This window comes from Seriola lalandi, unplaced genomic scaffold (assembly GCF_002814215.2).
Source record: "Seriola lalandi dorsalis isolate HSWRI2012SDOR001 ecotype SW California unplaced genomic scaffold, Sedor1 jcf7180002054697, whole genome shotgun sequence".
NCBI classification, from domain to species: Eukaryota; Metazoa; Chordata; class Actinopteri; order Carangiformes; family Carangidae; genus Seriola; species Seriola lalandi.
Genome location: NW_019525250.1, coordinates 56482 through 69679, shown reverse-complemented (window position 1 = coordinate 69679; position 13198 = coordinate 56482). Strand labels below are relative to the sequence as shown.

General features: G+C 40.9%; 1 protein-coding gene across 1 annotated transcript in view; it reads left to right on the top strand.

Annotated features, from left to right (window-relative positions):
- Nucleotides 1-2060: 2060 nt before the first annotated feature.
- gnaz (guanine nucleotide binding protein (G protein), alpha z polypeptide) overlaps nt 2061-13198 on the top strand; it is a 25201-nt gene continuing 14063 nt past the window's right edge. Inside the window, exon 1 of the mRNA XM_023424026.2 lies at nt 2061-2345. The gene's annotated coding sequence lies outside the window, so the exon portion shown is untranslated. The remainder of the gene's footprint in view (nt 2346-13198) is intronic.

Genomic DNA, 13198 nt, shown 5'->3' with positions numbered 1-13198 from the left:
ATGTCGCTTAGAGACAAACCCTGCTGGGCTTTAGTAGTGAAATCAATTCTAAAACTAACAGGCAACCAGTGTGAGCTACTTAACATGGGTGTGGTGGTATGATCTTTTGTTCTTCATTTTTGCTGCTGCAATTTTGCAATCAGGAAAGGCAATCTGGCAAGAATTGTAGTTACTGAATAGCTAACCAGTAGAGTCTTAATTTTGTGTAACAATGCTAGACTGAAGAATTTTTGAAAACTTTTCAAAAGGGAAGCAACATGGCATATTATTATCACCTATGGTTATGAGGAACTTGACTGACTGTTGCTTTGTGTTCAGCCATTAAGATCTTTGTAGTTAAGATAGAGATACAGAGATTGAAATTTTTTTGTATTCAAACACATCAAACCATGGCATGTGTAATGCTAATGTTTCTACCACACCTGGAGATTTATCTCCTTTGTGACATTGTCAGGTAGGGCCGTCACATGTTTGACATTTTAAGATTAAATGTCAACAACAGCTATTGAGCCTAAGTGGAAACACTGACCTTATTCAGAGCCAAGGCTATGGAGCAGTGACGTTTTGTCTGAACAGCTGTTATCTTTGCATGTTATCATCTATGAACCAAAAAGGCTTTGAAAATGGTGTTCTGTTGACTGTCAGATGGGTTTAAATACGATCGATGCAGGTGGATATATCTCAGTGTGGGTTTCTGGTGGCAGATATGAGTTTTCTGCACCTGACATATGGTACAGTATGTTATTGCACTATTGTTTGTAGTTTCTGTTATTAATTTTTGAGAAGTTCAGATGGTGTACTAACACCGAAACTGAGAGATGATACATTTCTGCAGTATTAAATGGCCGCTAAAGAGGAAGTGACTGCGTGTTAAGACTGAGCGGCTGTTTAAGGTAATTAATGATACAGTGTGCATTGAATGGAGTAATAGATATAAAGAGATGTATAGTGATGGAGAAGGTGACAGGGAGTGACAGGGAGAAAGAATGGGGACAATGCACCACCTGCCTGCCAGACCAGATTAAAAGGCCCAGATGAAAGGTCAGGGAGAGGCAAAGTTGTTCACCCCCACCAGATGTGCACTTGTGCTGGCCTATAGCCGATTAATTATCTCATAGTTCATGACACCAGGCTTGGTGTCCAGGCAATTACATTACACCACACACCCTGAGCAACCTGATCTAGGGATTTTTTCCTGCTGGACAGTGTGTGTTTATGTTTGAGTGTGTTAAGAGGAAAGGAGGAGTCTCTTTACACACTGGTGGCATCCATAATGACAATGCAATAATTCACATCATGCTCCAGCACTGCGATCATTGTGTTTCTGTGTGTTCATGCATGTGTTCTCTGTAGCTTCAGTCAAGCAAAACACATTTTTTTTCTTTCCTTTTTTTTTGTTCCCAGAGATTAACAAGAAGTGGAAGAAACACATGAACAGAACCACCCATTCGCACCCCATGGCATGCGGCCTCATTTGCCCAAGCCTCTATCAATTCTTGGTTATAGCCAATAGCAATAAAGGAAGTGGTCCCACTGTCACAGAAACAGTTGGCACGGAAACAGCACATTACACCATCGTCCAATCCCCCTCCCATTCCTTTGTCGTCATTTCTCCCCTCCCCTCCTTTCCTCTCCTCCTCTCGCTGGTCCCCTTCTCCTCTTCCCTCTCTCCCTATCTTGTATGTTTTTTCAGTCATCAATGAAATCACAACCAATCCTGCTGCTGGCCTGTCAGCAAGCATATAATTCCTCAAGAAACACATCTACTCACTGTATCAGCTCCATTCTAGCCAGCAGGGCTCAGGTTCCTTAATGGCCAATGTATATTTTATCATTATAGTATGAAATAAAGATACGCTGGATGATGTAGCTACCCCATCAAAGCCTGCTTTCTCTCTCTCTCTCTCTCTCTCTCCCTCTCTCTGTTACTCTCATGATTTAATCCTGACCATTTCCCCCTTCGCTCTCTATCCCTGCTGACTCCTCCCTCCATCTCTGTCCTGCACTCCCTCTCTCTGCCTCTCTGTCTCTGACACACTCAAACACACGCACACATATATACACGCCCTCCACCCCCATCGCTGCAGTGTCTCAACTGCCTTGGAGCAAACAAGAGAGGATATAGAACACAGACTTTAATAAGACAGAGAAAGAGGGGCGCTGAAAGAGAGAGAGAGAGAGAGAGATGTACATGTGTGTGTATGTGTGTGTGTGTGTGACTCTGAATATGAGGAAGATATGAAGATGAAGCAGCAGGACTAAAGGTGGACTGCACACAGCCTTTCTCTCCCTGCAAGGGCTTGTCTGCAGTATCCTTTGTAAATGGATGCTGGCTTGTGAACACGGTAAGCCTGACTACTCTCACACAGCTTTTTCTTTTTTTTTTCTGTAATCACTGCAAGGCTGGCCTGCTTTGGACACACAGGAGGAGTGAGATGCTGGTTCATTATAGCGATCCTGTGGCAGGCGAGAGTGTTTTCCTGATAAAATGAGGAAGGTGATGTTCAGAGATGGCACCAAGGCAGGCAGGCAGCCTGTCCAGTCCCCTCCTCCACCCTGCTAGCTCTGTGCCAACGGACGCTGCTATCTTTTGCTTGCAATTTGACTCATCATCTCCCCAGAGCATCCTTGATTCTTATAGAATGCTTTTATGTGAATGCAGTGCTTAGTCCATGTAATTAATGTATGTAGGACAAGTAGCGGATGCATCAAAGATGTGTGTGTGTGTGTGTGTGTGTGTGTGTGTGTGTGTGTGTGCGTGTGTGTGTGTGCGTGTGTGTGTGTGTGTTTGCATGAACATCTCTTTGCTCTGTCCATAATCTATGAAATAGAAAGAGGGGAAATGAGAGCGTAAAACCACCATCACACACGATCAGGTGTTCAGTACTTACAACTGGCTTTACGAGACACTGAATGTGAATGTGCAGTGGGAGGTGTACAAATCCCACAGAGCCTGGCTCTGCAGGCACTGGGATAAGCGGGCAAATTGTGGCCCGACAGCGGCACAGGAACGTTGTGGGATTTGCCAGTGGAGCTTTGCTGTCTGCTGCTCTACAGGAGGAAATTTACATCGACATTGATTAATCATCTGGAGCTGGGGTTTGTTTGGCTTGTTTGTGTCCAGCTGTTTGTGTCTGTTTATGAATGTATGTCTTAACAGTGAGAGGGGAGAAGAGGGAGAGAGCAGAGTGTGGTCATTACTCAGCAGGCAAAAGGATGAATTGTGACATTTTCTGCCTCAACAATCTTTCATATTTTTAACAGAGCGTTGTCAATTTTTTTTCTCAGTGGGGGTTGGGATGGGTTGTGTAGCATCAGGAGAGCATGTGTATTTGTGTGTACTGTATGTGTGTTTGTGTTACATGCTTGAGAGAGAGAGCGAGAGAACCAGTGCAGGGAGGGGTCGAGGGGCTGGGGGGTTTAACAGTAGGGAGGCAGATGGGGCAGAGGGGCGGAGGTTGATGCAGCAGAGAGCAAAAGAGAAGAAGAAGGAAAGAGAAGATTTGGAACAGATTGGATGAAAGAGAGGGGGGAAAGACCGTGATAATTTCACGGTGGTGGAAAGACAGCGATTTTCTGAGCATGTGACACAGAAAGAATGCTGGATGTGTCTGTGGTAGTTCCACCGGCAGCTGCTCACACCGAGACCCTCAGACATCTGTGAATCAAGGCAAAGATGGTGGATGAATTCCTCCTTGCCTTTATCTCTTGAGCACCCACTGATACCAAAAAATATCAGGAATATTAGATTGGTACTTCTGTTGAACCCTCTGTAATGTCGCTCCATTGGCGTTAGTGAGAAACTCAAAGGAATATTTAGCTGACAGAATGGGATAAGCCTTTGTGGGTAGCTTCATGTTGAATGTGCTCTTCCTACTCAAGAAATTGCTTTACATTTTGGAATTAAGATAAAACAGCTTTTGCACTACTTTACACACATACAGTATATCATGTTTTATTTCTTTCTGATCAGTTTCATATCATAAAATGACCACTGTCATATCAATCAAATGAATTAATATCTACGTATTTTTCCTTCCCGAAAAATACATAGATATTAATTCATTTGATTGATACATGTATTACACTCTAAACTGATAAACCTAAATGTATTGGTGTTAGTACAGTCAATGTAATATTGGTTTCATTATATAATCTCAGTTACTGGAAGAAAAACCAACTGTGGCCTATATTATCACAGCCAGCATCAGACACACAACACTAAATTTGCATGCAAACAACATTTTGCAGACAAGACCATCTGTGTTTTGCACCCACAATTCAGAGTGTCTTTGATGGTTTTTGTCTAATGGTGATTCTGTTCTCCTCTCAGTGGCAACTATACCACAGTCTCAGTCACTGCTGGATAACCATTAGAAGACAAAGTAAGGTCACATCCACAGTGACAGAAGCTCTAATTCATCCCCGCAAGCTGCACTTACATCTGATTCATCTTTTCATTTAAACTGTAAAATTTTCAGTTTTCCTCTGCAATAGGTCCAAAAATGTCAGAGGTCACTGATGACCTTGGCTTTAAAATGATGGACGATGAGGTTCCAGAGTGAAATATAAAGGTTAATCACATGCTTACATAAGGGGCCTTCACTAAGTTTCACACACAAACATCTACATGCGCACACACTGAAGAAATGTCATCGTACCCTTGTAGAGAGCGTTTGAACATACACATAAGATTGCTTTGATTTTGATCAAGTGGTTTTGTGAAGCCAAATGCACAAACCCAACCTTAAATCAGTGAAACAGGCATCACATAAACCCTCTTCCAACAGCTAATGTTTGGTAGTATGCAGTGTGCTCTCATTCAAGTAACATTTATGCATATAAAAACCAGAGCAATAGTGTGACAAAACCTATGCTGAGTTGACCTCCTTCCACCTCTTTTGTTACTTGCTACATCCACTCTACTGGGTGACATAATGGCAGGGGACAGCAGGGACAGACTTGGTTTTAAAGTGACAGTGGCTGTTGAGGTAACAGCTCTTGCAGGAGGAGGCCACTGTAGTGTAGCCTTGTTCTCTCGGCCGCCTACTTAATAAAATGACTGATCGAAGATGTCATTTATTTCTGGGAAATAAATAAGCAGCATTATCACCTAATTCTTAACATGAAAATTTATCTTTAACATTGTGCAGCTGCAATAAAATATCCTATAAAGCCACAGAGGAAATATGTCACCCTAAAGTCCATCAGCTGCTTTGTCACTGTGTCTGTTAAGACAGGGCATTGCTCTGATTCAGCTGGCTCAGCACTTGTGTTTGTTTTGGGTCTTTAATCCTTGCCAGGTACTGGGACAAAGTGTCATCTCCACACAAACGGCTGTAAGACAGTTTTTGGCAGCCATTTGTTCTAGACAGGCGCTGATGCAGAGAGGACTAATAAATTACTTAACAACAGTTAACTCAGAAGCGTCAGCGAGGACGGCTGTCAGCTGAATCGAACAAAATCTTAGGGCGGGGCTCTGTGAATGAGTACGGATTAAGTTATCTTTGGGTGTTACATAAAACAACATCAGCTCAATTCATCCCTATCTTTCTCTTTGCCCTCCTTTCTAATCTTTGCTGGTAGTCACATACAGGGGCCTGTCTGTTTGCCTAAGGCCCATGAGTGAGAGGGCCTTACTTCCAGCACTCAAATCTGAGAGGGCAGAGCAGAGGGGACTAACAGAGCAACTTTGTGTTCCACTGCACACACATAACAGCGGTCATATGACAACAAGGAGGTGGTGGAGAGGGAGGATGATGGTGGTGGTGGTGGTGGCGGTGGTGGTGGTGGGGGGAGGGTAGTTGAGGGAGTGCTATGGCCTACTACCCCCCGGTAAGGGATGTTGGTCTCTACATGTAGTATGTATTGCATTCTGTGATACTTACATAGGCATTATGGGATACAGCCAAAAACATGTTAGCATGTATTGATGAAGGTGTGCAGCGCTGTGTTTCCATAAAAACACCTGGAAGTAGAGTGAAGTTGGTGGTGTGTTTTAACAATAAATAATAGAATATGATAGTGTTTGTGTTAGTGTGGTCTTGTAGAGAAGTCAGGTCTGATTCCCAGTGTTTAACATGCAGTATAACTGCCTTTCCCTGTTTGAACAGGTGACATTTTCTCATATCTCATTTCTCTAAAATCTCTTCCCTTCCAACACATTCATCATGAATACATACAGTAAAACACTGGTACCACTGTTTTATGTTGGGGTCTTAGCAATACAACAAGATTATATATAATTTGAATAAGAAATAGATTTAGTTTTGTAGAAGATTTCATCATTTGCTGTAAATCTTGCTAAGCCTCTGCATGAGCAACCATTCCTAAGCAATATGTCAGAGACTTTAGTCTTTATTATTCATTTCCACTGATTATTGTCCACACAGCATTTAGTTTATATTGGTGATCGGTTGGGTTAATGGCTGTTATATTGTTGCATCAGCTGCAGTATGACATATTTTCCTTTTCCTGTTCCAGTTATCAAATCAATAACTGCAGATAATGTCTGTGGGTTGTAGAAGACTGAAAGTGTCCGTTAACCACAATTTCCTCTAGTTGCATGAAGTGTTTCTCTTGTCAGTCATGACCCAAATCAATATTATGTTGGAGTGAGTTTGTTTGAATGTAGATTAAATGTTTATTGCACTAACCTGAAGAATCTTGATCTACATAATACATTATAGTGAGAGAAATTCTTTCTCTAAAAGGACAAAAACTTGTCTGGATGCACACGTGTTTTGCATGTACACCAGCTCACACATGCATACACACACACACAAACACACACACACACAGACACACGAGACTGTAGTGTCCACCTTGTGCCATCTTATCCCTTCACATCACACAGCCTACCCATAGCTCAGCTTGTGCACAAACATGCCATTGTCATTGCTGGTTGGCCTTGTGACTCAGTGTGACCCGCTGGATTGGAGAAGGGGGAACACAGCCATCGAGATCAGGAACGTTAAACAGAGCATTATCACGAAAAAGCATCTAGCATACAGAGGCTTCAACTCCCCCCACCCACCCCAACTCCACCCTCTAAACAGCCCACTGTTTTGGGGGGAGTAGAAAGGAGAACACTGCCCATCATTGTTTTCTATAATGAATGAGTAGTGTCCTCACATGTGCGCAGTATACAGGCATCTGTCTCTGAAGTCCGCATTCAGGACGGCATGCTAGGAAGTGAAAACACAAAATGTTGAACAAACAATTGTGAGAGTTAAATTAAGAGACAGGGATAGCTAGGTTTGAACATTGTATTACATGAAGAACTTGTAGAAGGGGAATGACAGAAAATTTGGTTTAACAGTTTTTATTGGATTTAGTTGCTGTCTGCGAGCGGCAATAGGAGCAGCTGAGCCTCAACCATACAGTAAATGTAGAGGCTGAAGAACCAAAATTATTAACATTTCACTAAAAAGTGCTGTAGAGCTGAAGAGAAGGCTGATAATTCTCTGTGATTTCAAAACTACAAGTGGCCATTTTACAGTACACACAGTAATTCATATCAAAAGTATTGGCTGATACAGGTTTAAGTATTTATGCATTAACAACTGGGTTTAGGAGTTTCACAGCCATTTTCTAAGTGCAAACAACCCTCTGATTGTTTAAGTCCATAATGACATTATAAATTGTGACAGGCATCCTGGGTAATCCATTAGATACAATGTCAGCTGGCATTTAATTTTGAGGCAAAGGTGCTATCTGCCATTAGAGGCTCTCAGACGCCTCCCCCCCAGGAGTCTTCTTGTAGAGAAATCCCAGAGACACGGTTGCTGACAGGCTCATTCTTGAGACTCTCTGACAGCCCATTTAAATGTGTCCTCACTGCATAGATGTGTTTAACTAGCTATCCTTTTCCGACCTGAATGACAAGGCCGATGCTGGTTCAATTTCTGCTCTATAGTTGAATCTATTCCCAGGAACAGATCAGATACGAGGAGACTGAATTTCATGTTGGAATATGGACTGGTTTATTAGAGGAAAATTAAGGCTTCTCCCACATTTCTACGCAGCTCTTTTAGGATCATGTGGTTGATCTTGCATAAAGCAATGCAAACTGTTGAATGGTGCAGCAGATCACTGCGACCTATATCTCATATGATTCTGATGCAGGCTGGCGCGACCACAAAGCTCTGACTCATCACACAGAAGCAGGCCTTCTAGGTTGGAATACTTGGTTTTATTCTTTTCTACTGAGATATGCACTACAAAGCATGCATTTTGGTTATTACTTGCAACAACACACACAGCATACTTTTCAGAAGCGTCACATGACATAGTGTTATCTACAGGATCTGTGTTAGTAACTGGCATTGGGGTGACATTGATCTATCATTCTGCTGCTAGAAGCATGAAATTGACTGCTTTTTGTCCCAGATTCCACAACATTATACAGTAGTTACAGCATATCCAGAGTATGAATTACACACAAAAACCACTCAGTGTATAGCCCTTCACATCACACACCTATAATTTAAATCTTCCTTTTGTGCTTTGGCAAATCGAAAATCTCTCTTGTAATCATAATCTGATTTGCGGGGCTGGATTTCTGCCTTGCATGTACTGCTTCACTTTACATACGGCTCAATACTGATTGCAGTGAAGAGACGACTGTCAATTCAAGTCACTCTCAGTTTCTGTATCTGGCCTCCTAAACTGGAACAAAACATCTATCTTTGCTTGCTTTGTTTTCTAATCATTACCCAGTCGTTCTTAGTGAGCATCATGCAGTAAATATGATGATATGATGTGGAAAAAAACATCAGGGATATTGGAAGCAGTTCAATAACCCCCCCTTTTAAAAAAATGTATTTACGGTTCCCTGTTCAGGGTGGTGAAAGGATTTTCAGATTAAGAGTATAATTGCTGAAAGTAGCAAGCTCCATCTTATCAGAAACTCCTATCATGTACAGTATTCGCTGCTCGATGTAAGAATTCCTGGAAACTGTGCCAGACCGGTAACATCTCCAGTTCTACTTTCCAGTGGCTGTAGCAAAACTGATTTAAGATTCCTCTCAGCTCTACTCTGAGGCAGTAGGCCTAAACAGAACGCAGATAGGATAAACGAGAGCACACAAATAAGAGAGTATGATTAAATAGCGAAGTCTCTTATTAGATTGGGTTATGTAACAGTTTGTATTGCTCCTAGCTAATTTGTCAGTTATGCTGTCATTTGCTTACATTTGCTTTTTTCACTAGGCCCATTTCAATATCATTTTCTTATTTTAGATTTAAAGATCCCACCTAACACTTCAATATAACATATTATTTTTTGTTTTGTTCTTTTTTTATGTCCTGTTTATTCTGGATCGTAGCTGCAGCCGTTCAAGAAGCTGCTACACCCAGGTTGAAATATTACATAGGCATTTCAAGTTGACACAGCACATTTTATGAGTATTTGAGTATTTTTCAGCAGGGTTCATATAATATTTCCCCTCAAATTAATTTTCCTTCTATTTACAATCTTCATAACAATCTGCTGACAACCAATCAAAATACAGTGAGTCATCAGCTTATAAGGTTTACTTATATTTAGTGCAATCCAATACAATAACCCTGCAATCAATCCTTCCTTTGTCAAGTTGTAAGAGGAGTGTTGATTCAACTCTATGGTCAAATTTGAGGCGGCACTTTGTTGCGTTGCTAATATAATGTCCTCAGATGTACATATACTGTAGTCTAAGAGAATATCAGAAATTTTAAATATGGCATTTCTATTAATAAGTTATTAAAACCTATAATACAAACTAAACATATCATAGATTTAAGCATAAGGACAATGTGAAATGTGTAATCATGTAATGTCCACAAAAAACAGTATTATTATCCAGTATTTTTCCGACCTATTTCTTTCATGGGTGTCTCGCTCACTCAAAAATACTCCGGACATCTCAAGCCAGAAGTAGCTAAAAGTGAGTTTGAGCTTTAAATACTTGATTTGAGTCATGTGTAACCCGTCAACCACAAAGATGTTGTGTTTAGCATAGTACTGCAAAGATTGAAACCTCATGTCTTCAATCCAAAATTGAATTTTTCTTTAAAATAAAGATAAAATCAAATATTTCTTCCTAATAAAAGGCTTGTCCTTTTATATTAACCCATGAAAGGTTGTACTTTTTGTTTTTGCTTGATGTTAACTGACCCCACCTGAGCCCCCCTTTATGAAAGATGGCTCATTGTTTTTTGTGAAGAATTTAATCTAATTATATTGACATCCTGTTTATCTGGAAAAATAAATTGTTTCAGTTTAAGCAAGCTATAAAATTGTATGTATGTGAATCCAATATTAATTTGATTTGTTCACAAAGTAATGAAGAATACTTTTGTACTCTGATTTCTTTCAAAATGTGCAAATTAAAAACTGGAACTTATGGGAATATTTACCTTTACAGCGCTCTATTGAAAAGGCAGGGGCTGCTAGAACATGTCTGCTCCTGATTAAATATTTAAAAACCTCCAGTGATTACAGCCTCAAGACTAAGATTACTTCATCAATGACCAACCAAGCACCGACAATGTACTGTATATATCATATAAACTGTTTTACCCCCTCACAGCAATTATTTAGTGATTTTTTTTGTGTAGGTGGCACTGGCACACTGCTCTTTCAAAAGGAGTGCTGTTCTTCTGTTTACAGTTCTTACAGTGGCAGATCAGATTCTCATAGCATGTGTTTCGACTGTCAACAATGTCATTACCACAGTTTGAATTTCTCAGCCCTTTCAAAGAAATGCTAACATCCATGGAAATTTGCCAATGCTCCACTGTAGCCTATTATCATCAACACAGCTCCAAATGATCTGCACAAAGCTGACCTCCCCTTATAGGGTCAACAGCCTCATTCATATGCGCAGATCCACTTCAGTGCATTTTATTTTATTTGATCATGATGTAAATCAACAGTCCGCCTGTTCCTCTCTGGCACATTTCAAATCACTGCCCTGGGTGGAAAAAATGCCAACAATTATGTCTATGTGAAAGAGGATTAGTCGGCCCGAACATCCGTTTACCAGATTTTCTGTTATATATGCCTTCATTTGAGAATTACAGCTTTCCATGTATTCCTCTTTTTTTCCTTTAAACTAGATCATCAACTGCTGGTCAAATGCATTTTCTGACTTCTGTCTGAACCAAATAGTCTTATCTGTGACCTTGTGGTGGCAGTACAAACTGTTGAAGACAACAGTAGCTGAGGACAGCGCGCCTATTGATCACCTCAGATTTTCTCACTAATGCATTGCTTATTCACTGCCTGTGTGGCATCACATAAATTAATAACGTCTCTCCAGCAGTCTCGCTTAGAGCCCTTCTCTGCTCGGCTGGCCGACTCTCTGTCCCAGGAGTCTTACACGCTGTGTTTTTTTTTTTTTTTTTCCTTTTTCACTTCAGCATATTTTTATCTGTTGATGTCTATACACCTCTTTGTTTATCACAGAACAGTTTGTATTTCATCCAAAGCATTAAAAGCTTTCATACAATTGTGAAAACAAACACTGTTAATACAGAAGTGAAAAAATTACATATGGCTTGGTTTTGACAGCCACCACAGAGCTCATAAATCTATAAGACAGCCCAGAGGTTTGATCACAGTTTCACTCTAACTGCTTAATCTTGACACAATAGCAGGACTTAGTACAGATCTGGGGATTAGCTACTGTTTCACTCCTGGGGTTTCAGATATTATTGTCAAAATCACTCTGCTAGATTCCAGTAAGACTCTGACACTGTATATGGACACTGACCAGACAGCCCTAAGTCTTTCAGTAACCTCTTTTTGTCAGGCAGCCAGGGGAAAGCTAGTCAGAATCAGGAAGTAACCTTCCAGCCACTGAAACAGCAGCCTGTGGTAGAAGAAAGCATAAGCATTGTGCAGCTGATCATAAGGCATGTGAGCTGTTATATTCTCTGTGTGCATGTACTGTATGTTAGTTTGCTGAGGGGAGGAATGCTACTTCAGGTACCGCCAACATCTATCAGTATGACAGAGATAACATTGCACTTTCTGTTAGTATTTATAATAATATGTTTATTACAGGGCTGTTGAAACAAACTTTCTGTCGTCCAATAGGACGGATGATGGCCCATGTAGGCAGGTCCCCGTCCCTGCAGCCTTTCCTCCGGCCCAGATGCATGAATGATTGTGACACACAGAGTTCAATGGGCCTGTCAACCCACTGGTTCTATGGATATGAATTACAGTGCAGTCATCAAAGAGTCACGTTTCCCTAGTACCATATTGGTCTGAATAGTCACAGTTAAATCGGTCATACATGCGTCTCATGGTAAAATCTTAATGAGCAATGTTTTCCACTCACTTTCCCAAAACAGGTGACAGTCTCCAGGTTGCTGCTCAAAAGTCCTTGGCCTGCTTATCTGTGATGAATGGGCTATTTTTTTGGCTTAAGTTAGTTTTGATATAAATGGGTGCTGGTGGTTTATAAATGGGAAACATGATTGCTTGCTCGTCCACTGTTGAAGACAGCACTTATTTATGACTGACTGGCAGATGTTGTGAGGTGCAGTGTTCTTCCTGCCGCCTGTGTAACGCCAGGTTTATTCTCCCCGGAGCGCCTCATTCGATACCTCTTGAAATGCAAGCCTGCTGACCATAGCGCTGACAAACACACCTGCACACCTCATTCATAAACCATCACAAGGTGACTAAAAGCACACCTGTGCCTTTCACCCTTCTTTGAAAATTGCACACTTTTGCTTTCCATTCATAAAAATAACACTTTCCGCATTTGTTCTTCCTCATCTCCGACACACCTGAGCACAAGCAGGATTTTCCTACATTGGTAAAGCTCATCATTACAAATTCAACTGTGCCAGAGCATCATCTGCATTTGCCCCCATTCTTTTGTCAACATAGGTGGTTTAATTTAATTTGATTCAAATCACGTGTTTCCAGTAGCACAATGAGATTCATTCCACATCAACACATGGATTAAACATAGCTCTTCAAAGTAGCTGCTATGAGTACAGTGAGCACTGAATGGTTTATATATGCTTTACAATGGCTGTACTGACCTGAAACACTAAGTTCGGTGATAACTGTGTAAAAGCCAACTGAGCTTTCATTTCCTCTTTTTAAAAGTTATGTTTTTGACTTCCCAATCAGTTTCACACTTTATCTCCTCAGTTGTTAAGTGGCAAGAAATTTAGAAAAAAATCCACACAATAT